Below are 26,144 nucleotides of genomic sequence, written 5' to 3'. Positions count from 1 at the left end.
CATAGCTGTTGCAGCACAGTCACACAATATAACATTTCATTATTTATTTATTTAATTTAATAATTCCGTATTTTAATTTAATGATTATTTAAACAATAAATGAAATACAATCAATAACACTATACAATATGTTACAACTTAAATATAAAAATGTATTTATATATATATATATATATATATATATATATATATATATATATATATATATATATATATATATATATATATATATATATATATATATATATATATATAACGTAGCCTAGATTTACAATGAGGGATTTGTGGTAGCAACTTGGCAACCTCGTGATTTGTTTGGCAATTGCGAGCTTTTCCATGTCACGTGATTTGTCAGGCTGTCGCCATCGATGAGATCTAACCGCGACAGGTTTGACGAGGAGGCATTCCAGGTGAGACACCTGGCAACCCGTGATCTCGCGCTTGATCAGAGAAGGTGGAAACCTGACAGTCAACCAACTGCAGCGAATGCAACTCGAGTTGACATTGGGACAACTGAACTAACTCAATCCACAACAACGTCATGAGAGGGCTCTGGATTAGGACATATTAATCCATGAACATTTCGAACGTTTCTTTGTTTCATCTCATCTCATCTCATTTGAAGAATTCGTGGATCTGACAGAGTTTGACTGACAGCCGCAAGGTTAACCTGTGGTCCCGCATTTAAAACTCTTCCCGGCTTAAGAAAAGTTTTATGGAGGAATTGTATTAATACATCCACCCAGGTAATGCGTTTTAAGTTCTAGAAATGTCGTCATTAATATTAAAAGGCGGTGTTTTAATGTTTTGACTGGGTGTTAAACATTAGCCGCTAACTGCTAATAGCTCAACAAACAACCTGTTGCTCAGTTTCAAAACATCACCAGCAAACCAGGAAATAATAACAATAAACAATTTAAAGAAGAATGTAAACACCCGAAGCAAAACATTTTAACAAACCGTTTAAAGAGTCATTGTATACATAATGTTGTCATGTAATTTAGTTAACGTTAATGATAAAGTGACTTGTTTTGAGTCAGGTTAGCATCCGTTCTGTGATTCACCTTTTCACCATGATAATCACACTGATTTATAGTCTAGGTACAGTATGTCGACTGAGTTTTTAGCCTGACTCGGTCAGTTTGGGATGAAATTTCTCGTCGTTGACATGCACGAATTCATTGCATTCCCCACATGGTTTCTGTTGGCCTGGACAAGTTTCAGCAGGCGCAGGTGATGTTCAGGTAGAAACTCAGAAAGAGCAACCTCAGGGTTTGTTTTCTGCCAGAATACGCATTGATACCACATTCAGGTGGAAATCGAATAACTGACAGCTGCACAGCTCTTTTTATTGTAACGTTCAGGGAAGGGAAAAGTGGTACAAGTTACATACTAAGTCATAACTTTTTATGTTATAATTATGACCTATACTGTGAAACTGAATGCAGTGTAACTTTGCTGGTGGCAGTGTCCATCTTTTGTAAGATGTAGGGCTGTGACGATAACCGCATTACGCAATACCGCGGTAATTAGATGCGTTGAGGTCATCACCAACTTTTTTGTTTTGTTTTATTTTAATTATTATTATTAAATTTGTTTTTGCTGGTGAAAGTTGCAGGAATGTTATGGTGTGCGATAAGAACTATAAACACAATATTCATTATTTATCAATACAAATTAATACAAATACAAATACAAATTAATATTAATTCAAATGTGACCATATGTATCGTTGATGTAAACAATATGATTAGTGATATAGAGTTATTTTATTCAAGCCTCAGGTGGTGTGTTGGAGTGTTTGTGTAAGACAAATATCCATATTTAAAACTTTATAGACTATAAGTCTATAGATTTACAACAACGCAAATAATAATTGGTTAACCGCCAAACCGTGTGATTTGTTGCTTCTTCACCACGGTAAGAAAAAAATCCATACCATCACATCCCTAGTAAGATGCTTTTGTAAATCATAATTATGACATACTAAGTTGTCAATATAAAAAGGTGAAATTATGACAGTGATAATATGACAAGTCAAGATAACAAGATACATTTACCCCCCCCCCCCCCCCCCCCGGTTTCATAGACAAGGGTTAAGATAGTTCCAGACTAAATTGCATATTTGTGCTGTTTCAACTTAAAGCATCTTGAACTGGCATATCTTAAAATATGTCAGAACCATTGTTTTGTCTCGATGCATACCAATAATGATTTTTGAAGGCACATTTATTAAAGCTAAATAAATGTCTAAATTAGAAAGCCAATTCATGTTTTTTTCTGGATTTTGTCTTTTTAATCTCATAATTAGCACTTATTATGTAATACGTTTGTCTCATAATTTTGATTTGTAATGCCGTAACTATGAAATAAAAAGTCAAAATATGATTGTCATTTTGATATTTTGTCATAATTTTGACACTTTAATCTCATAATTATGACTTCAAGTAATGTCATAAAATTAGATTTTTCATTTTACAGTATAATTTTGACTTAACTTTGATTTTTCGTGTCATTTTTTTTATTTAAATCTCATAATTATGCTATGATTTAGTATTATGTCATCATTTAGGTTTATCCTGTAAATTATTGTCATACTTATTAAGTGTTATGTCATAATTATGATTTACCAAAGCATTTTTTCTCTTGTGTAGTAGAAATTAGCTTTCATAGAATACAGCGTGGACTCAGGGTTAATCATAAATGAAAAATGTGGCTGTGTCCTGGAAGTGTTGCAGTGATTTTGTTCAGTAAATGGCCTAGTTCAAGCTTGACTGTCTCATTTAACCTCTATTCATCAGCACATCAAACAATGACTGACAGACAATGGAGGATTGTTTATTTGAGGTCAGAGCTCTTGATGCTTTTTAGGAGGAAGAAACACACTGTGAGCATCTTAAAAAAGTGCTAATTTTTAGTCCTCTGAGCAACTTTTTTTTTTTTTTTTCTCAGGCTGTCTTTGAATACGTTTCCGCATCATTAAGGACAGTTGATGGTTAACTTGTGAGTTTAAATGGCTAATGAGAGGATTCACACAGCATGTTTTTATTCACCAAGGCATTTGTGCAGCTGTAACTAACTAAACTGAAATAGTTTTTTTCATGGCTAGTGTTTTATCTCTGTACTACTGTGAAACAAATAACAGCTCTGAGTCTTCTTCTATAATGCCTGATACATACAGGATTGCTCCAGATCCTTCCGATTCCCAGCTCCATGTTGGTTGTGCTTCAATTCAGTTCACCCCACTCATTTTTATAGGGTTCAGGTCATGGAACTGGGAATCAGTGACACATTTTTGTGTTGATTTTGATGTTCGTTTTGGATCATTGTCCTGATGGGAGATCCAACCACTGCCCATTTCTAGCAGAGGGCTGTACAAAGTCAGAACGCATGTCTGCTTTGGGCCAAACATAAGTAATACAGTAAGGTTTAAAAAAAAAAAAAAGTGTGACCCCAGAATGCATTGAAGTTTACAGCATTATGCTGTATTATGAGAAAACAGCCAAATGCTGTAATTAGTGCTGAACGATACATCAAATTTTCATCGTCATCGCGATATGAACTCGCACGATGAACACATCGCAACAGACAGCCTGACACGATGAATAAGGGAAAACAGTTTATTACTTCTGACAAATGGCCTAATAAATATTTGACCTATCACATTTAGCCTTGAAGACACGGCTGATGCGTTCATGCTATTTGCCCAATCAGGTAAAGCCCCAGGAAGTGTCAGCTACGCTCAGATTGATTTGTGAGGTGTCAATTTAGTTCCGACACTGTGTCTTTAGAAAATACGATGGCGGAGGAAGGAAAGAAGAGTGTGAGAACTTCAGCTATATGGCATTATTTTGGATTATTTAGGAGAAATGATGTGTTACAAACACAGGTACTGAGTAAAACATGCCGAACAGTGGTGGCAACTTCGAGAGGGCAGATATTTTTTTTTTTGCTGGTTGTATGAGCCCTTAAGGATTGTAGTAGTGAGAGCCATTACAGTTATTTTAAATGGCCTTTTTTATTTCTATTTATTTAATTAATTATAAGAGCTATTTTCCCCACATTTGTTTTATTCAAAGAGAGATGTTTTTTTTTTTTTTTTTTTTTTGAGTTTACAAGAAAATATTTTAAAAGAAGCAGCAGAAATTGAACGTTAATTTCTAATAGTTATAATCAGGGCCGGCGCGTGCCTATAGGCGAACTAGGCAGCCTAGGGCGGCAAGAAGGAAAAAAAAATCCCCATTTAATATATTTAAAATGTTTCTTTTTTTTGGACATGCCTTTGAACTATTGCAGTTCCATCATCAAGTTATCATTCAAGTACAACATGCATATCAGTGACACTCGTTATTCAATAGACTACAATGCAATAGACTAGGGCCTACATTAAACCTTTTAAAAAGGGGCTATTGAATTTTTTATACTGTCATATACAATAAAAGAGCCTGCATAGTAACAGGACATACAAATGAACGTGAAAAACCCGCCTACCTTACCAGTGCATGTGAGCGAAGTGGAGATCCACTTATGAACCGCTCACCGCGGAAATGACGCATGCTCAAATCCCACTCCCACATGAAATTCCTATGTAGCCTATTATACTTGTTGTACCATTTAAACATGTATGTTTAGTTTCATATGTTTAAATATTATAATGATATTGTTACGTTGATTATGAAAAGTGAACAGTTTTAATTCTTTTTATTTTATGAATTAAAGTTAATTTTGTTTAATATAAATTGTATCTTAATTTTAATCATTGTTTTATCAACCAAATTGCCTGGATTTTAGAAATAATAAGCAAAATATAGCAGACAATGACACTGAGGCGCTCGTGTGTACAACATATTTAAAACAACAACTACTAGAAAAAATAGACTTTGGTCATGGGTAGGGATGCGCGATATACCGGTACTGGAAAAATACCGGTATATATTTTATTTAAAACGGTACGATATCATGATTTGGCACATTTCGGTATATGCTGCTGTTCCGAAGTTCACCGCTAGATGGCAGCGCTCTACCCAAACTGAGCCGAAACAACCCGCAAATGTGACAACAACATAGACGGACAAAATGGATAAAGCAGTTGAATCTCACTCAAGATGCCCAAAACGAATTAATAAAGAGAGGAGTAAAAGTGACATTTGTAATGACTTTGCTTATAAAACTGATGAAGAACCATCAAACCTAGCCAAGAAGCATCTGTCACTATCCTGACTTTAAAGGGATCCCCTGGTGTTGAGACTTGTATGGCTTAATATGACATAAATGATGTCTCTTACTGAATTATGTAGTAGAAAACCCATGAAAGATCTACGTTATTTTAAAAAATCGATTTTATATTTGGACCATGGGCGGCCCCATTTTGTTTGTGTTCTAGGTTGAAGACGTAGATTGGTTGAACTCCTCAATCAGCTGGCGTTACCCGTAGCTATTTTTACCACAACGCAACTCGAAAATTGTTTCAGAGTTAAACAAAACCAATGAATTGCTTTGTAATTGTACTTAAAACACACTCAAACATACATGTGCAAACAAACTCACCTACACAAGTCACAAATCGGCGGCCGGGCACACACACCTGACAGACTGCGCGGTCTCAATCGAGATGTTGGGCTGCTCAGTCTCCACGACAGGGGCTGAATCCGAAATCGACCCCCTATACCTTGAAATAGCGCATTATTTGAAGGGACGGCCATTTGTAGTGTTGTCCGACACCATAGGGACATGTTCGAGTGCAGTCATTCAGTCTCACGTTCTCCGCAATAACGAGTGTACAGCCGATTTACACACAACAGCTGTCCGACTTCACGCACTCGATCGTCTTCATTCACTCCTTCAAGTTGTATTAGTGAACAAAAGTAGCGAAAGTAATTTGTGTCTTAAAAGTGAAAGTTTAAAGATTGAGGTTTCACTGAGCGTGCTCAAACTTTAATGCACAAATCAACCCCATGCATCATCACCAAAACATCCTGCCTCTCTTCCTCCTCACGTTAACTTTATCCCATGATCCTACCTAGATATTTCCCTCTGCTGGATACATTAGGCATTACAGTTAATCTACTGCATATCAACAGTCTATCTAAGATATCAACACAGGGAATAGTAATGTATGCGCGCACGCAGTGCGTGTGTGTTCGCGCCGATCTGTTCGCGCCTCGTGTGTGTGTGTGTGTGTGTGTGTGTGTGTGTGTGTGTGTGTGTTCGCGCCGATCTGTTGGGGTGTGTGTGAGTCTGTGTGAGCGAGAGAGTTTGTGTCCACATGTTTGGGTGCGTGAAGTCGGACAGCTGTTGTAAATCGGCTGTACACTGCGGTGCAACGTGAGACTGAATGACTGCACTTGAACATGTCCACTATGATGTCGGACAACACTACAAATGGCCGTCCCTTCAAATAATGCGCTATTTCAGGGTATAGGGGGTCGATTTCAGATTCAGCCCCTGTCATGGAGACTGAGCAGCCCAACATCTCGATTGAGACAACGCAGTCTGTCAGTGTGTTTTCCCGGCCGCCGATCTGTTTGTGTAGGTGAGTTTGTTTGCACATGTATGTTTGAGTGTGTTTTAAGTACAATTACAAAGCAATTCATTGGTTTTGTTTAACTCTGAAACAATTTTCGAGTTGCGTTGTGGTAAAAATAGCTACGGGTAACGCCAGCTGATTGAGGAGTTCAACCAATCTACGTCATCAACCTAGAACGCAAACAAAATGGCGCCGCCCATGGTCCAAATATAAAATCGATTTTTTAAATAACGTAGATCTTTCATGGGTTTTCTACTACATAATTCAGTAAGAGACATCATTTATGTTATATTAAGCCATACAAGTCTCAACACCAGGGGATCCCTTTAAGACTTCTGAAGAGATCGACAGGTCAGTGAATCATTCAAACCATCTCATTTAGACATTTATTTTCTTTTAACACTGATCAACGCACACACATAGCCTAACATAAGATCGAATATCACAATCTCCAGCGTTCGTTTCAACCAATGACATTTAGATCTCATTATATTTGCACGCGTAGCCTACTATTGCACTATTTATATTCGCGTTAGACACAACCGCCTTACTCACTAAAGACGGACATTTGTACATAATTCTGTGTATTTGACTGTTTAAGGAAACTTAATGTGTAATGTGCGAGCGTGACTAAGTGACAGGCGTGTGTGTGTGTGTGTGTGTGTGTGTGTGTGTGTGTGTGTGTGTGTGTGTGTGTGTCGTATGAGCTCAAATATCCTGTAACTGTTATTACGAAATGCTATAAAATCACTTGCATGTTCAAATGATTTCCGTTATCCATCCCGAGACGAGCGTGAAATGTTGAATAAGATTATGCAGATTGCTTTAGTGTAGGTGCGATGTCTTTTGAAACCAGAAGCAATTTGCTAATTTTGAGAGATTTTTGCTGAAATTATTTCTCACAAGAAAGTTTTCAAATGACTGATTTGATGTGATAAGCTTTGCTGATTAATTTACTAATAAACATTTGTGGTAATTTCCCACTTTATAAACTCAAAACTTGCATAATTGTTCTCATTCGTGTGCAATATACCCGCACTAATATCAGACCTTGTGGTATCGATTTAATATCGGTACTTCGGTATTAGATTGTGGTACCGTACCGAAGCCAAAATTGTGGTATCGAGCCATCCCTAGTCATGGGCAGTCCTAGCTATTTATTTCGGATATGCCTATTCGAACCAGCATGTCACAAAGGGCATTGTTTCCACCACTGACATTGGGCAAAGGACCATCTACATTAGGCAAAGGATTCACTGTTTGTGCTTAGTGTAACGTAGGCATGTGCCAATATCAATTTTTCATGTTGCGATTAATTTATGAAGCTTTTATCACGATATACAATATTATCACGATATTGAAATAAGTTGCAAAAACAGTTGTCATAGCATAACCATAGCATTTTCATAGCATTTTTGTAATAACAAAACTAACTGAATGTTTAAATACAATACACCAAAAATACAGCTCTGGAAAAAATTAAGATAAATTTATGTTAAGTGGTCTTTAATTTTTTCCAGAGCTGTTAAAGTACAATTTTCAAACAGATTAAAGTGTGAAAGAATTAGGCTATAAAGAACAACAGGTAGGCTAACAAATTACAATAAGGTCTCATTATTTAATGCATTAACCAAGATTGAGCAATAGCTACATTTGTATAATGTTTTTGGTAATGTTAGTTAAGAAATACTGATCATTGTTAGTTTTATCTTAGGGCCATTAAAAAAAGTTATTTTGATTTTAATGTTATTAAAAAGTAACTAAGAAATTAACATTACTTAGAATAATTAATTCTTTATTAGCATTTCATTGTCAGTTTGGTAGGCTAATAATAAATTAACATGTTATCTAATGAAGTCGTATGTCTTTTGGACAAATAATCCTAAAAATTTTAATAATTAGGGCACGTTGTAGTCCAGATTAAAACAATGTTTAAATTTGAAAATAAATAGCCTATTAAGTCTTTAAGTATTAAGTATTTGGTGCTGTGATGAACAACATTGAGATTTCAAAAACGAATGGCTGTTTTAAAAACTTCACTAGTGCGGTTGCTTTTGTTTGCGGGGTTTCCGGGTAACCGCTGAATCCTGCAGTTCATCAGCGCCCTCTGCTGTCATTGAGCGGCACTTCAGCAGCGTGTCTCCTTCACTCGTTCATGTGCTTCTCATTGACATCTCAGCGCGCATCCCTTTAACGCAGAATACAGCGGCGTTGAGCATTTATGGGCAAAGTATTCTTAAGTGCATTGTAAAAAAATTCATAATTGTTAATAAATTATTATTTACGATATTTTGAAGTGCCCACAATAACAATATCGTGCATATTCATTATAGTGATATATCGCATTACCAAAAATCACTTTCTGAATCACCATCACCTCATATTTCCCTTCAAAATCAGGGTCCGCGAATATAAGACCCAACACTTCATTGCGGGTAAGCTTTATTGATGCCATTAGAAAATAATAATAGTAATAATAATCTAATGCTCTTGTCGAGTAAACTCGACCATGGCACCTAGAGGGTTACGAATGATAAAAATAAATAAATCTGAAAACATGCTTCTGTAAACTTTAACTTTAGTGCAATTTTATCAATTAACGAATTCTCCAGTCTTTCACATGCATCTCAAAGATCGTCTTTAATTGTGAGTGCGACGGTGTTTTGAGCTTGCAGTTGAGCTTGTGCCGGCCCTCATTTGTGTGCAATTTGTTCAATAATTGTTTTTTTTTTAAATTATCTATTTTATTTCTATTGTTTTCTTTCTTGATTTGGTTATCGCAAATAACCTATTAAAGCACTAAGACATGGGAACAGTATAGCTAACATTCATATTTGAATATTTATTGCAAGTCATATCGCACATCGCAAATTTTCCTCATATCGTGCAGCCCTAGCTGTAATTGTCAGCCCTTATGCCTTTCACTCAGACGTCAAAATATGTTGTCAAGTTGAACAGATAATGAAACTAAAGTGCTTCTTCTCATGCAGGCGAACGAAGACAGCGGCACAGTGTTTAAAGATGACTGACATCACAAAATGTACCTGTATTTCGGTGCTTATGTGTGAAAAAAGCTAGAACGCCATTGCTTGTGTGAACAGCATATTTGTATATTTACTGGTAAAATCATTCTGGTTATTTCGTCAATTTCCATGAAAACTCAGAGCAAGGGTTACTTTTATTTTGAAATCGAGATGCATATTGAGAAACATATTGGTGTGTTCTCCAGCATTGGTGTAGGTTTATAAATGAGATACCTTACAGCTGGTCTAAAACGCAGCAGCTCGAGTTCTTACTAGAACCAGGAAGTACGATCATATTAGCCCAGTTCTGTCAACACTGCACTGGCTCCCTATTAAACATCAGATACTTTTTTAAAATCTTGCTAATTACTTACAAAGCACTAAATGGTTTAGCTCCTGAGTACTTGAGCGAGCTCTTAACATATTATACTCCATCACGTCTATTGCGGTCTAAAAATTCTGGCCAGTTGATAATACCTAGAATATCAAAATCAAAAATGTATTGACTTGGGACAATATTATGGGGAAGCACAGTTGAAGCACTGCTACTTGGGTGCAGAGATATCACACAACACATTGCAGTCGTTCAACAGCCGGAGGATGTGAGGATGAGAGACTTGATATCTCTGTACCCAAGTAACGGTGCTTCGCCTGTGCTTCCCCATAATATAGTCCCAAGTCAATCTCTGCCTAGGAAATTGTGAAAATACGCATACGCAGAAAATGTGAATAGGCAGGCCACAAGAAGTAATTCGTTTTTTTAGGCTCTGCTAGATTTGCCTGGAACTCCCGCTTTTTCGGGTGCAGAGCCGCACGCGAAGTTACAAAAAGTATTGATTATTCAAATCAGTTAAATGATTGTTAGGCTGCATTAACTAGGTCTGCCGGAACCGGGAACACTTCCCATAACACCTGATGTACTCGTTACATCATAAAAAGAATGGCATCTACGGTAATATTATTCTCTCTGTTTATCCAGAGGTTAACTGAAGTCAGCCGGATCCGGGCCGTATCCAGATCAGATGGTGGACTGTGCCTATAAATGACCAACACATCCCTGAAGTGTCTGGAGAGAGCATGTCAATTAAACCCCTCCTGTAAATGTCGCATTGACACGACATCCTCAATAAACCCGTCCCTGGGGTGATGACTGATCTTTCAAATAATCTTTAGAATATATTTCAATAGTGTTGTCAAAAGTACCGACCGCGACACCAAAGTGGTACTGAAATCAAAAAAACGTGACAGTTTGAGCTCTGTTGAGCTAGAATCGTAAACATCTCTGACTGGCCATTGTGCTCACGCACTCATCGGATGTGCCTGTGATTGACTACAGTGATCAACACACGGCAGTGTTTCAATGCCCACGGAAGTGTTTGAAAGTGTTTTGAAAGCGGGAGCAGGAGCGTCTGAAAGCACATGCAGGCATTGATTAGCGGACCGGTAGGCTGATAGATACCTGCATTCAAACGCTCCGTGTGTATCTGTGTAACCACTCTGTGAAAAGCATCATTGATGTATATTTACAACATGTTTGTGACGCACTGCTCGCTGTAGCCAATCATAGACACATTTGATGAGATTAGGTGCATCCCTAAACATAATCGTACACTATTTGTTCGGCGACCAGAGGAGAATTGGCAGCCCGATTGGCAGCCGCTATTGATTTTGGCTTGCTCAGTTGGAGACACTATACTGATTTAACTATATTATTGATCTGCCCGCATTGACACTAAATGATCATTCAAATTTAAAATTTAAATTAGCTGGAATGCATCACCGTTTTCTCTAGAGTGGCTGTACAGCCGAATAAAATTCTGCTGCATTAATTTCCTGTTAACACTGTGAAGCTGCTTTGAAACAATCGGCATTGTAAAAAATAAAGGTGACTTGGCAAATCTGATGAAATGGTGCACATTGAGTTCCCAGATGAATGCTATAAGCAACCCAAACTCACAGGAAATGCTGAGATGAGATGCATGTAAATGATAACAGGAAATGCTATGCAACTTACAGCTTGTCATCATACTGTATATGCTTTCACCAAATGCACGTTATTGGAAATCTAAAAAAACCCCAATATAGACCACATTTACTGTGTGTGAACTTCCTTGTTGACAACTAGTCAATCTAGTCACTGAAATTGAAATTACAATCACTGACGGACCCTTCCTCAATACCAAATATGGCATATTATTTATATCAAATAATATTTATTGAACAATAATATTTAAATCAACAAAAAAGCCATTATAAAAGACAGATAAACAGATGCAGTAAACAAATAAACAGATGCAAATAATTCAGTCAAATCTACAAAAACAGTGCTGTAGTAGGCCCTACAGGATTTAAGATATACAACCAAATGTTAAATATAAAGTTATCAGACTTAAAGGGTTACCCAAAAATGAAAATTCTTTCATTAATTACTTACTCTAATGCCGTTCGACACCCGTAAGACCTTCGTTCATCTTCGGAACACAAATGAAGATATTTTTGTTGAAATCCGATGGCTCAGAAAGGCCTCCATCGACACCAATGTAATTCCCTCTCTTAAACCCATAAAAGGCACACACTTTGTTTTGAAATCGGCCCATCATTCACTATATACATTTACATTTACAGTTATGCATTTGGCAGACACTTTTATCCAAAGCGACTTAAATTGCATTCAAGGTACACATTTTTACATTCAGTCAGTTTTTGCTTTCCCCGGGAATCATACCCATGACCTTGGCGTTGCTAGTGTAGTCTACTGGTTGAGCTACAGGAAAGCCGCTATAAGTCGTTATTTAGTTTTTGCGCACAATAACTATTTTTGTCGCTTCATAAACTGATTGTACAGTCTCTGTAGTGAGATGGGCTTTGTAACGACGACTTTAGTTCCTTTTATGATCTTGAGAGAGGAAATGACATTGGTGTCAATGAAGGCCTTTCTGAGCCATCGGATTTCAACAAAAATGTTGATATGCTGTTTCATGCATACTGAGCTTTTTACACTGTTAAAGACTTGGATTCCCATCCTAAACATAGACAAAGTTTCAAAAACTAAGTTGGTCGTTTGATGGAGTATTTCTGTGTCAAAAATACTCCTTCCAGTTTCTCACAAGTTTCGGAGAGTTTTTTTCGAGTATGGGTCGGCTTGACGTTGATAGAGCGGAATGTCCTTGTATGGGCCGTACGGGCTCTTCTTCCGGAAGGGTGCTAGAGTCATGACTAGAGCGAGAGAGCAAATGCACTCCCATAAACACTGCTCTCAAGGTGCAGATCCACTCGTCTGAGCAACACTTCTGTCGCGCCGCACTCAACTTTATTCCTATGGGTGACATCAAGTGACTTCAGCGCTTCAGCACAGCATTCCGGGAAGGCAGCGCTGCATTTGAACCGATTTGAGCGCAGAAATGACGGGAAGCGGCACAACATCAAGCTTCAGTCGATTTTCGACAAGTCACGACAAGTGATTTTCTCTTGTTCTTCTGTTGTTTGACAAACAGCGGCAGGTTTACTGTATTAGCCATCTGTCACTTTAAGACATAATGCATGGATGTGCGTGCGTTTCGCTGTATGTATCAGATAGCAGACACACAAGACTGCAAAGAGTCATAAGTAACAGTCGTGCCCAGTACACTTTTCACAATGTTGAAGTAGCCTATTAAAATCATTCAGATATTGCGCGCTGTTGCGATATGCATATTGCGATATTTCAATAATTTAGATACATTGCACAGCCCTAGTTCATATTATAACGAAAGTGTGTGGTTTTCATTTAGAACTTTACTTGTGTGTGTAACACAGATTTTGTGTGGTTTTGTGTTTGTCTTTTTTTTATAATATAATTTTTATATATGAATCTTTTTGCGTAATAGCTTCTTTTGCATAATCTAGGCTATATCACAGATATAACCTTATCGAAAATTTACCATGGTTTAATTAGATACTAAAGATATTTTTATAACCGCAAATACTATAGTTAAAGGAACTGTATGTAAGAAATATATTTCAAGTAATCATAACTTGGCCTTGATATGTCACTAGACATTAAGAAATCATGTTCATTTCAAATACTTATATCACTGACAACAGCAGTCTGGCCGGGATAGTGTCATTTAAAAGTTTTTGTTGCAGCCCTCAAATGATGTTGACATTGACATGTGTTTTGGCTTGAAGCTCTACCCTCCACCGATCTACCAATCACGAAGTCAGTAGTGTTTTGGCATCCAGGTTGCCAGATCTGCTGTAGTTACCACAGCTACATGCGTTCCTAATGGATCTGGCAACCTCGAGTCAGGGGGGAGGGGATAGTGATTGCAGTACCAGTTTTGGCCACAATCTTGCATACACTTCCTTTAAACTAGGGATTGGCTACCATCGAAAAACTACAATAAGGCCCGATCAGACAGAAAACGCTTTTCACGTTTGAAAACGTGAGGCACACCACACTGCCTTTTTTGGTTGAGGTTTTTTTTAATTTAGAAAAGAGCAGTGCGCTGCCTTTATTTTTTTTCCTTTTATGTTGCTAGGTAACCTTCAAATCAGCTGTGCTGTCAGTCTAATGAAGGTAACGGTCACCACAACGGAAGGCCTGCCTCTCCATTAATCTGATTGGACAATAGAACAAAAAAATGCAATGATGTTGGATTTTTATAGATTTTTTTTTTCCAACTTCATGCTCTGAGCGCTTCTTCAAAAGCACTCTCGACCAACAGAAATCTATTCAAAAAAGGCTCCCCTCACTCCAAAAATGCGTTCTGTCTGATCGGGCCTAAGCCTGTTATTTTTTATTTTTTATTTTTTGGTTCGTTTTATTCGTTGTAAAACCATGGTTCATTTTTGTAATCCAGCATTGGGCAGGATGTGGAATAATGTGTTTTGTCAGTAAAAAAGTTTTTTTTTAAATCTGATTAATTGAGAAAAAAAAAAGTCAACAAATCGATTATCCAAATAATCAAATTGCTACTTGAATTTAATCACGACAGCCCTAATTATCGTTTTATGCGAATTTAATGCTGCAGCAGAATGTGGGATTTGGCATGACATTGTCAGTGTTTTATATCTGTGCCATTTGTATGTGTGGGGCTGGTTTGAGCTTACAATCTAGCTCGTACTTTAAACTCTCACAGCTATGTAAATACTTCACTGACACTGGGTCACTTTACACAACCAGTCAGTCCAGTTCCGTCTCATTTTTTGTCAGGATTTTGGCACACTGCAGTTTCTCTACTGTTTGGGATGTTTGACTCATTCATGTGGTTGGTTGTTTTGTATATTTATTTTATGGACCTATCCCTGTGGCCCACATTGTGCTGTTCACCTCACATGCACATTCACAGTCAGCACTAGCTGTCATGTGATTGCTCTTGCAATTTTTGTTGTGTCAGTAAAATGGCGGCCCAAGGTGTTCTTTGCTCACTCTAGAGGGAGGTGGTACAAAGGTGCTGGAGTGTCAGTGTATGTTCTGGATGTAATGCAAGTGTTGATCGTTGTTTTGCCTATAATGCTAAGATAGCAATGTTGATGTCTCTGAATTATAATGGACCTTAATTTGATAATTGAATGATATTAGTATGAGTTTCTGTTTAATGTTACTTTGTAAATTATGTTTTGAAACATTCAAGAGTTTGTTGTACAACTGCAATAGTCTGTTTTGTTCTGTTTTGAAAGCCATATTTGCTGTATTTGAATATAGATCAAAGCATTTTATAACAAGGCAGCTTTTATATAAATATGGGCTGGTCTGCCAAGGAATTGTCAAAGCACAGACCTGTAACAGTTTTTCCTCCGAGGTCATTTGTTGTAACATGTCCTCTTTGAGCATACTGTTCAAGCTATAACTTCAGCTGTTCTGCATTTTTTCCCCAACTGCGTTCAGTGTTCAGGAGTTGACAGACCAGTTTGACGAAGCGGGCTGGACTGTGTACCTTACAAATGAGTTATTGACACCTTAATTTTGTGCCCCATCTGCACTTTTTAAAAAATATACTTATTTGTTTATTTTCTTTATTTCCGCTCACTTTCAATACCTACTGGAATCCTTTCATGTGTTAATGTAGAACAATGCTGGAGATCAGATATCTTTTTAGGCAACTTGTCAAAACAACAGAAAGCATGACTGATTAACCTCATTTTTTCGAATGCCGGTAGATGTCGGTCAAGTCATTTGCTGATGTGCATTCTTACAGAAACATCACCTTACCTGGGTTTCAGTCTATCACTACTTTGACTACTGAAGATTCAACAGTTGCCCGTTATTGAGCGCTTGTTGGAGGGAGTTAAGACAGAGAAGGTTGTTTAAATAGTACAAAGACATTTATGTAAATTTCTGGATTTCTGGCATAACTAAAAGATTTATTTAATTTAATTCAAATCTCATTTTGATGAACTGTTATTAATCCTTAAACCCCTCTTTTAGTCTAAGGTAGGGCTGCTTGATTATGGTAAAAATAATAATCATGATTATTTTGGTCAATATTGAAATCACGATTATTTAACGTGATTATTGGTGGGTGATAGGGCTGTTTTTTTCTCAATTAATTGCTATTAAAACACAACTTTTTCTTTTTAACTGACAAAACACACTATTCCCCATCCTGCCCAATGCTGTTCTTTAAACAAATGTGTCAGCTGAGTGCTATGAAAACACACATAGTGAATATATCTTAACCTTGGTTTTACAACGAATAAAACAAATAAAAAATATAATAATAATAATAATAATAATACATCATAATTGTTGTAGTTATTTCAATGTTTAACTGTGGTATGTGTGTGGTTAGACAAATGGTAATTAATACGCCAAAAACATGGTTTTACTATCTAATACAGGGGTGGCTGTAGAGCCATGCACAGTCCTGCAGAGTTTTGATTTTCATTATCGATTATATCGACGAGCTGTTGCAGCCCCAGTTGGTGCATAATTACATATTTCATGATATAAGTAATTTGAGATATTAGTGAAACCTTACAATTATCAATAAAAAAATATATATGTAGCTAAGTAAAAGTTCCTAACATTTTTTACAAAACAAACTACAAAAACAAATACAACAGAACAGAAATACAAATAAACAAATAAATAAACAGTGCTAGGTCAAGAAGACCAAAGTCACACATTTGAGATTATGGACCCTATTTTAACGATCTGAAACGCAAGTGTCAAAGCGCGGAGCGCAAGTAACTTTGTGGGCGGTTCTCGGCGCTGTTGCTATTTTCCCGGCGGGATAAATGGCTCTTGCGCCCGGCGCAAATCTAAAATGGTCTGAAGTAGCTTCATTATTCATAGGTGTGGTTTGGGCGTAACATGAATAAACCAATCAGAGCGGCATCCAACATTCCCTTTAAAAGCAGGTGCGCAAGTTCCATTATGGATTGCTATTATTATGGCGTATTTACCAGGCGCGCGCCAGGAGCGGTTCACAGCCGAGGAGACGGATATTCTTGTAAGAGCAGCCCTTACGAAACAAAAATATATTGCAGTATATTGGAAAATTTCATGCAATACATTAGGAAATATATTAACATATATGGGAATTAATATTTACATCTTTCAATATATTGCAATATATTGAAAGCGGCAATCATTTGTATATTTTGCAATATATTACATGAATATATAATATATTTTATAATACCATCAATATATTATTCCATATATTTACAATATATTAAAATATATTTCAAGTAATATATTGGTAAATATATTTTCCTTTCGTAAGGGAGTGAAAGAACAGAGAAGTTGTGTTGTATGGGGATGGGAGAAACCCACCCAAAATAGCGATGGTTAAACAGGCGTCGGTAAAAGAGTTTTTTATTTTTTCAGTCGATTTTTATTTATTTTATTTTTTTCCTGGTTCTTGACGGACAAACCAATTTGTCAGATGTCCTTAAATACATATATGTATTGCCACTATTGGGCAAACAGGTCTGATCCTTAATTACTACAATAAGCCTGAATAACTTGTAAGCTATATTAATACCTATTTTTTCACATCTTCGTGGCACACCACAATGTGTTAATATATTTTTTTTAGTGTAACAATTTATGATTTGCAAAAATAACTGTTGCATCTGTGTAGATTTCATGAGCAAAGTGTATGCGCGTTGTGCACGCTATACATTATGGTCAAGCATGCGCCCTTAAAATAGAATAATGAACAACGCGCAACGCGCCACTGACTTTAGACCAGGTTTTTTCTGGTCTGTGGCGCAATTGTTTAATGGAACAGCAAAATAGCACCAGGGATTGTTTGCGCCGGAACACGCCTCCTTTTTTTGCACTGAACCGCCCAGGGAGCGCAAGTTCATTCACTAGTTTAGTGACGTGCTTCTGTGGAGGGAAAAGCGCGCTTTGTGCGGGTGCAAAATAGGAATGACATATGCGTCGGTGTACAAAGTCAATTGCGCTGGGTGCAAGATAGGGCCCTATATTTAAACAACAAAAAACATTATTTAGAAAATGACAGATGTTTTTGCTAGATAAGACCGTATTCCTTGGCTGGGATTGTGCAGAGCTCTAAAGCCCTTTGAAGCCATTTGAAATCCTGGAATGTTTTCATCAAAAAACGTAATATCTTATCGACTGAAGAAAAAAAGACCTGAATATCTTGGATGAGATGGTCGTGAGTACATTATCAGGACATTTTTATTTTAAAGTAAACTAATCCTTAAATAGCCTAAAACATAAATTTATAGAAATTAAAAGTAGTCAAATGTAAAATAACTTCTGTATAAATATCCAAATATAGACTTCAATAGACTGCAATAACTTGACAAAAAAATAATTTTTGGTATGCGATATGATATGTTTGTAAAACCAATTAAAATATATTTATAAACTGTTCGATATAACAATACACCAATCAATGTTGCCACTTTCGGCGGTGCATAGGTCAGCATGGGCACCCTGACTGCTCTTCGGCTTTGCAGCCCCATACGCAACAAATTGCGATGCACTGTGTATTCTGACACCGTGAACCAGCATTAACTTGAGCTACAGAAGCTTGTCTGTTTGATCCGACCACACGGGCCAGCCTTCGCTCCCCACGTGCATCAATGAGCCATGACCCTGTCGCCGGTTCACCACTGTTCCTTCCTTGGAGCATGTTTGATAGATACTGACACTATCACCCCACAAGAGCTGCAGTTTTCTAGCCATCACAATTTGTGAACTCGCTCAAATCCTTATTGTTGCCCATTTTTCCTGCTGCTAACACATCAACTTTTAGGACATTTTCACTTGCTGCCTTAAATATCTCACCCACTAAAAGGTGCCGGGATGAAGAGATAATCAGTGTTATTCACTTCACTTGTGAGTGATCATAATGTTATGCCTGATCGGTGTATGATTCACATTCTTTCTGGGGGAAAACGAGTAAACATAATTGTGTCATTAAAAAGTTACAATTTAAATGTAATTAGCTTATACAAATCAGTACATTTTAACCTTTAATATAGTTAAATATAGTGATATACCACCTGGGGTTTCCTGCCTGCATAGTTTACAGTATTAGTTGAAAAGCTATTTTGCTATTTTCCTTGAGAAAACTTGCCATGCACTATACCGAATACATTTCCCAGTTAATCAATCTTGAAACAAATTGAATCGAAATCAGAATTTAATTGAGTCACATGTATGGAAGTAAAACTGTGCCACTGGATTTTGAATTCTAATTTTTAACACTGAATTTTATTTTGCATCTAAATCAGACTTTGAATTTTAAAAGCCATCGAATTTCTAGCTCTGTTTTTTTTTTGCCTATGACATTTTTTCAATGTTTTAAAAAAATTCAGTGTAAAAAGAAATTCAACGTCTCAAAAAATTCAGTGTAAAAAAATGCAACGTCTCAAAAGATTCAGTGTTAAAAAAATTCAACGTCTCAAAAGATTCAGTGTAAAATAATTAAACGTCTCAAAAAATTCAGTGTAAAAATATTCAGAGTCAACATCCGGGTAACCAAGGAGAAGCAATCGATCCCTGTATCAAATCATCCAACATCCAGCCAATCATTTACGCTCCATTGGTCATGAGTAAACTCACTGAAGCGCCATCGTGTGTGTTCTGAGCCATGCTGCTGAGCTCTGGAGCTAACCTGAAGTGAACTTCTAGTCATAGGCAAACTAGGCGGTCGCCTAGGGCGCCAACAGTTGGGGGGCGTCAATGAGCCCCCGCCCCAACAAGATTTTTTAGTTATTTCATATATATTTTATTATTAATATTTCGTACTTTTGCTATTTCAAGGCATTATGATTAGTTGCGATTATTGGCGTGAAGTCGCCATGGTGATAGTGGAGCTGCTGTAATGAAATGAGATCATGTAGAGGGCGGCAGGGAACGTCGTCATCCGTGGCGTTGTAACGCTTGTGTCCGAGTGAAAAATGTGGATAGCTCACTTAATGTAACTGGAGTGGATGCAAACACGGAGGCGATTAACATCAAACAGATCGCACTTTATTCCCCGCTGAACTCTCATCACAAACTCCCTTTCCATCCACAGCATTACTTAATAAAACAAAATAACTGTTAGCTAGGGTTGTGCCGATAGACGATAGTATCGTGTATCGACGATAGGCAGAGAGATCGCCGAAAGCTGAAGCTGTTGGCGATTTCAAGGCGATATTTGGCTCGTTCCCCATGAATATAATAAATAAATAAAAATTATTATTAAATGAAAATATTATGATCATAGTTATTATTATTATTATTATCATCATCATTACATTAATTGTACTTATTCTGCTTAGCCTTACTATTCACATCAACATCAAAGCGCGTGGTGTTGCACTCACAGGCTGTGCCGCATATATACTGCGAGTGCAACACCACACGCTTTTAAAATGTAAAAATGAGTTACTCTTCAGTGAAAAAAATGTTTTTTTAAAGACGAAAAAACTACATAGTTTCAGAATTTAATTGCAAGGTGATCAACCTAGCCCTATATTCTCAAATTCACATAAGCCACGGCGAAAACGGCATCATCATCATCATCATCAGGCTAAAGCATTTATTTTCATAAATGTACATTTATTTTATACTTATAATAATACAATAACAAATTGCTATATTATAATTATAGGCTATAGCCTATACATTTGAACAGAGCAATCAGTCAAAAAGTAAAAGCAGCTTTATTTCAAACGACTTAACGACGGAACAACAATGAACAAAAAAATATTGCACTGGCCGTTAAGCTAAGATTTCTTGTTAAAGTGCAGTGAAATACTTAAATGTCAGCAGACAATGTTTTTCTAATAATGTGTTTTAGCCCTTGCCCGCTGTATTATATATGCCGCTTGCATATATGGGATACAGAAATAAATAGTTTATTAAAATAGACAGGCTGTGACACCAGGTTGACGGTAGCCTAAAAATAATAAATAACGAAATAGGCTTTAATAAATAAAAAACACAATGAAATAACTCAAATAAAACGGCAAAACAATTAAATCACCTCAAATGTATAGGCTACTCGAATGAACTTATTGCTAAAACAAACACAAGGCCAGAAACAATTAAGACAACAATTATTGTTATGCAATTCAGGTATCTATTCCCAAAAACGTTTTGTATAAAGAAAACCAGCTGGTTTGAGAAGGTTGCGGTGGGGAGTATGTTGCCCGCTGCACTGAACACGCGTTCCGATGGAGCCCGTTTCACACATACCCCGTCTGCAGTGCGTGTGCGGTGCGTATTTTTTTCCGTACCCATGTTAACGGATGACAGCTTTCATACTGCACGCGGATGCTGTCCGTCAGTCCGTTCCAGGAGCGGTGCGTCTGCAGCAGTGCACGGATCGTTTTCGTACCGAGGCTATTTTTTGCTGCGCTGTGTTGCTGCATTAAAACGACAGAACATTGTTCGCATTAAAATAAACAGGTAGGCTATTGACGGAGGCTATTATTTAAATTGTATAATTTAAAATATAGGCCTACTCTTGTTTCAAAGTCAACACATGGCTTTTTTTCTCAAGTTAAGCAAGGAAACGAGACTGCAGGATTTCCTTTAAAAGGTTTAAAAACGAAAGAAAAGACGAGAGTCGGCTGTTTTTGAATAGCCTATTGTAAGTTTCTAATTTAAAATGTTTGTGATTTAGGCTATAACCTATGTTTAAATGTTTTGCCACTTGTGTGAGCTAAATCTAAATATGAATAAATTAATTGAATAAAATGCTGTAGGCTAGTGACGAGCCATGTTCAGTAAAAACTTTTGGATTTTAAATAAAAAATAATGAATAAATGCTGTGTTTGTGGTATGCAACAGCCGACCAGTTGCACACGGATTGCTTCACGGATGAACCTAAATAATACAAACACAACACATCTGGTTAACTAGAAGAGCATCATTTCGATTGTTAAATAAGAGGCGATCTGGCGCTCGTTGCCGCTGTTTTCAGTGCTGCAGATTTCTCTCGTGGCTCGTGCATGTGCAGAGCACTTTAATCTAACTTTTGTATTCGTTCCGGTAAAATCACGAAACAAAATGCACAAAAACTGTCCCTGCTCTTCATGTACAATCACTGATGATATTCGGTTTTAATGAGAAAAAATACGAGGATTTAAAGTGTGCAAATCTATGCCTTTATTCACGTGAAAAATCTGGACACTAACGCTATATTGTGTTTAGATGCATCCCCTTATAATACGCCATAAAGTGTGTTTCATATGCACACAAAAAACTGCGTAGCCTACCATTTGTAAGCCAAAGCTCATTTTGACGTATACATTCCACGAGATTGCACACTCGTACTATACGCATTTTCGTGAGACTGTCCCACCCACTTTTTAAAACAAAGTTATGCCACTGAATGCTCCGCCCCGACGCGATAAGATCGCATATCGGCGATCTCACAGGCTGACGATATGACGATTGGAAAATTAGGCATATCGCCCAACACTACTGTTAGCAACAGAAAACAGAAAATCATCCCCACACATGGGAGCTCAAGACTCAGTGCGCACATACAGAACATCTTAAAATACACATTCAGAACATAGAAATCAAATTTTTCTCGGGGGAGCATGCCCCCGAACCCCCCAACATCTGTGATCTCAGAGATAATAAACCTAGCTACATTATTCGATTAATGCATGTACAATATGCCCATGAAATAAGGAAGTCATATTTACTTAATAAGTTGAAGTTTAAAAAAAAAAAAGGGGGGGGGGGGGTGCAACATGAATCTCGCCTAGGGTGCCAGAAAGGCTAGAAACGGCCCTGTTCCCCGCCTTCCTGTTTCAGCGTCACATGACCAATGGAGCGTAAATGATTGGCTGGATGTTGGATGATTTGATACAGGGATCGATTGCTTCTCCTTGGTTACCCGGATGTTGACTCTGAATATTTTTACACTGAATTTTTTGAGACGTTGAATTATTTTACACTGAATCTTTTGAGACATTAATTTTTTTTTACACTGAATCTTTTGAGACGTTGAATTTCTTTTTACACTGAATTTTTTTAAAACATTGAAAAAATGTCATAGGCAAAAAAAACTGTGCTAGAAATTCGATGGCTTTTAAAATTCAAAGTCTGATTTAGATGCAAAATAAAATTCAGTGTTAAAAATTCGATGTAAAAAAATTCAGTGCTAAAAATTAGAATTCAAAATCCAGTGGCACAGTTTTACTTCCATACACATGCTTGTGAATCGAAATTTAACTGTTACATTTGTGTCAGTACATAGTCCTAGTTATATAGACAATTCAATTTTGATTCACAAGCTTGTGGTTTTTATCCAAGTCTGTATCTTTATTCAGTTCGATATTGATTCATATGGATATATCAGCTACATGCCAATTTTACAACTAAATACTGTAAACTAAAGGGAATCCTGTTTTGTTTTACCTACCATAATAAAGGTTAAAAATGAATAACTAATTAAAAAAAATTTAATTGCACATACTGTTCATCAAAATGATAGTTGATTATTTTCAAATCAAGAAATCTATATTTTCCACACACACACACACACACACACACACACACACACACACACACACACACACACACACACACACACACACACACACACACACACACACACACACACATTGGACTTTTCACAGTTAGTGCTTGTAAGGCTGCAGAAGTCTTGCTCATGCTGAAAATAACAATTTGCTTTTCGTTCAGACCCTTTATAACCATTTAGTCTATTTGTGCTATACACAGTAATGTAGGCTACATGTTGTTGAGGCAATGTAGTTTTCTAAGTGAAAAGATTTTGACCTGCAACTCATACACATGACGCTAGAGAGCATCATAAATAGACTTATCATAGAGTATCATCCAATCATACTTTTGTGTTGCAAATCACCACTCATACTCTCAGAAAATTCTGGTTTTGAAAAGATGAGTAGAAAAAAGCTTTGCCAAACATTGATTTTTACGTATTCTCTTTGCTACTTGTCAAGGACTACACTGGAGTGTTGGAGAGAGGAAAGATAATGACTGATAGCATGTTTGTTTTGCTAGTAGGGTAGGGTTTCATTAATGTGGTAATGCATGGTTGACAGAGCTGCTGTGCTGATGACTGATCCTCAAATCAGCCATGCAAATAAGGTTTCTGCTAGTTTCACATCTCAGGTTTTTGGTATCTGCTATTTTTGACGAAATGACGGTGACAAAAGACTCATAAAGTTCTGGACTTTTATCTAAAACTTGTTCTTCCGAAACAGATTCAGTCACTCTTAGCACACCTCACACCACAGGAAAATCTGATAAGATAATCTAATAAGCCATCAAGATGACTGGGACTTTACTGTGGATTGACAAAAGTCTAAATTTTAGGGAGATAAGTCTAAAATTTATACTATTTATATTTATACTATTTAAAATTTAAAAACGCGTCTCCACACGGAAGTCCATCTTTTACAAAGTCCATCTCACTACAGTGGCTGTACAATCATTTTACAATGCAACGAAAATAGTTATTTTGCACACAAAAATCAAAATAACGATTTAATCCACCAAATTATTGACGTGAACTCGACGCATACGCGAGAATATGGCGCAGCTCCGCCGTTCGAATCATAGCGAATACATGACCCGGAAGAGGAGGAGCGCCGCTATCACGTGAGTTCCAGGTGAGTTTATGTCAGAGACCTACACGGAAGACAATATCTTGGCGGATAAAGTCATTATTTAGATTTTTTTTGCACACAAAAACTATTCTCGTCGCTTCATAACATTTTTGTACAGCAACTGTAATGAGATGGACTTTGTAGCGACATCATTAGTGCCTTTTATGGGTCTTGTGAGTGGGTCAGTGGAAATATACTAAATGCCCATGGAGGCCTTTCTGAAGCCTTTCTCAGCCATCAGCTTTCAACAAAAATATCTTCATTTGTGTTCTGAAGATGAACAAAGGTGTTACGGGTGTCCATCGACATGAGGGTGAGTAATTAATGAAATAATTTTCATTTTTAGGTGAACTGACCCTTTAAAGGAAGTGTAAGATTGTGGTCTAATCTGGAACTGCAATCACTATCCCCTCTCCCCTATTGCTAGTAGTAGGTAGTATTAGTTATTTTTACATTTGTCCATGGTACAGTTTTGCCATGTCTGCTTATTGTATTGGATTTTTAAAGTACTTGTTTTTACTTTTTTGTGTTATCTGGCAACCCTTCACTGGAGCTTTAATGAAGTAAGGAAAGCGAGTAGAAGGAGAGCAGCAGTATACAAACTGAACAGCAGCTACTCTTACTAGCCGAGAGTTATTTAATAAAATACATGCATTGTAACTGCATTATTATTTTACTCAGGCATTTATATTAGCCTCTTATGGTGTGATAACACTTGTATTTTGCATCGCTAAAATGCGATCGTTTGACTTTATCGTTGATAAAGTGTTAGACGTGGCGAAATACGGTAAGATTATAATGAACATAGACAGTATTAGAAAAATTAAATTAGAATTTTTCGTCAGTTATGTCATCATGTCTTGGGCGTCTCTACTAAAAAATTTGAATGCACGGTTTTTGCATTCAAATGTGTGTTTACATTTTTTGGTAAATTAAACTAATATTATATTATTATTGTTATTGTTAACATTATTGTTAACTCAAAATACCCTAAATAATTAGTTATGTATTATTCCGATTTTTAGAATTGTAAAACTGATTTCAACCATTACAATCTATGCAGCACCACTTCACTTCAGAAGGCCTTTATTAGCCCTCCTCAGCCGTATGGAGCAGTTATATGATGAATGGATAGATAGATGCACTTTTATGGACTCCAAAAATGACCCAACAAGTCACTGCAATTATAAAGCTTTGAAGAGCCAGGATTTTTTGTAATATAACTCAGGTGTGATGTTCTTCTTTCAGATGAATACAATCAAAGATGGGATCATTTTTTATTTTTAGGTGCCCTTTAACAATCGATTCAAGTAGGTTGAAAATAGACTCGCGATTCATATGTGAATCAAACTCCCTCTCAAATGTTCCTTTTATGTTACCAGCAGTGACAACAGTTGTTATTTGATCATGCTGAGACCTGTTAATGTTATAGGAAACATTTATAGGCCTATTGGCAGTTGTGCAACACTTAATGAAACTCAATATGTGATTGGATTAACTGTAAACATACCTACCATCACATG

The 26,144-nt window shown here is 36.8% G+C and overlaps 1 protein-coding gene across 1 annotated transcript in view; it reads left to right on the top strand.

Annotated features, from left to right (window-relative positions):
- Window positions 1–365: 365 nt before the first annotated feature.
- phactr4a (phosphatase and actin regulator 4a) overlaps window positions 366–26,144 on the top strand; it is a 79,820-nt gene continuing 54,041 nt past the window's right edge. Inside the window, exon 1 of the mRNA XM_067426654.1 lies at window positions 366–746. The gene's annotated coding sequence lies outside the window, so the exon portion shown is untranslated. The remainder of the gene's footprint in view (window positions 747–26,144) is intronic.

Source organism: Pseudorasbora parva, chromosome 19 (genome assembly GCF_024679245.1).
Source record: "Pseudorasbora parva isolate DD20220531a chromosome 19, ASM2467924v1, whole genome shotgun sequence".
Classification (NCBI taxonomy): domain Eukaryota; kingdom Metazoa; phylum Chordata; class Actinopteri; order Cypriniformes; family Gobionidae; genus Pseudorasbora; species Pseudorasbora parva.
This window is presented reverse-complemented; position numbering and strand designations above follow the sequence as displayed.